Source organism: Lycium ferocissimum, chromosome 7, assembly GCF_029784015.1.
Source record: "Lycium ferocissimum isolate CSIRO_LF1 chromosome 7, AGI_CSIRO_Lferr_CH_V1, whole genome shotgun sequence".
Taxonomy (NCBI): Eukaryota; Viridiplantae; Streptophyta; class Magnoliopsida; order Solanales; family Solanaceae; genus Lycium; species Lycium ferocissimum.
In genome coordinates this window covers 36824356-36825814 of record NC_081348.1, presented here as the reverse complement: position 1 = coordinate 36825814, position 1459 = coordinate 36824356, and positions in this window count along the sequence as shown.

Here is a 1459-nt window from a genome sequence, read left to right as displayed (position 1 = left end):
ATTTAGCAATGTAGCAAAAATTGGTAGTGAAATACCTAGATTGAAGGTTTTTTGAGTTTTCAAAATGACCTCTGCGCCGCTCTATTCCAAAATCTAACCTTAGAAACTTGTTCCTACACTTCAATATACAAAGAATATTGACTTTTGGTTGAAAAACACTACGAAAAGACGTTTTCGGGGTCGGGGACCACCGAGACGGAGGTTTAATGGCGGTTCACCGGTGGGGTTGGAGTGGTTCGGTCTCCATGGGGAAGGAGGGGCCGAGTTTTTGTTGGTTTCCACACGCACGACTTTTCGCGTACGAAAGCGCCAAACTTTATTTTTTGTAAGTCCTTTTCACGCACTAAATTAGTGCGTGAAACCTATATATGTGTTTTTTTTTTTTTGTGTTGCCCTTTTTTTTTTTTTTTTTTTTTTTGTGCTACAAAAGTCGCGGATTCGTTGTTGTTGTTGTAAACTATGCCCACCCTAATACCAAGTTCTATATGTACTTTGAAAATATACTGTTGTCTTTGAAAATATACTGTTGTTTTTTCTTCTTTTTTGTCCTTTAATGGGCTTTAATGTATTAGGCCGCTTTATCTTGTATTCTACAATACCTACACAAAAGTTGACATATCAATTAGTTTGTGAACAGAGTAATTGGGAAAATTTTCTGGATAGCGATTTCAATAATTTTCGGTGAAATAAAAGACGCGATCAATCATTCGTGCTCCTTAATTTAATTTTACGTCTTGTATATGAATGTTCTTTTTTTCATTAAAGCGTGTCAAAATATTAAAAAGTAAATTCACGTTCCTTATGTAATATCTATACATAAAAATAAAAAATTTACCTAGCTACACAGTGTAATTTTCCGACGAAGGGATGTCGGTTGACACCCTCAACTACATGTGGCTCCGCCACTAGTCTTGTATATTAGCATCGACTATCTACTCATCGCAGATAAGTGAAAGACGCAAAAAAAAAAAAAAAAAAAAAAAAAAGCTTTACTTTTGGTTTGGCAAATGACTAAACATTAAATTTAAAGTGTAAATTTTCTTATATGACTTGAATGCCACGATAATTAAATGGCCGGGCCAATTAATTAAGCAGGAATGATGTGTCAAAATAGTTGACTAAATTAGAATCCCCCACATTATGGATCTTGAAATCGCTAATGTAGAGTAGAATGAAGGAGAAACAAGGAAAAATTCAACACAATTCACTACTAGTAATTACTATTCAGATATATAAACAAAATATACACTATGGCCAAAACTTGATTAGTGTTCAATTTGTTAGGGGAGAAGAGAGAACATTTCTATTATCTGACATTTAATTTATCTCTTCGACTCCAAATTGTTTATATGCTACGTACTCTTTAATATTTTCTTCACAGCTATATACATATATATTTCACAGCTATAACTAATTAAATGGCATGACAGCTTAAAGGTTCAAAACTAAGTCAAATGGA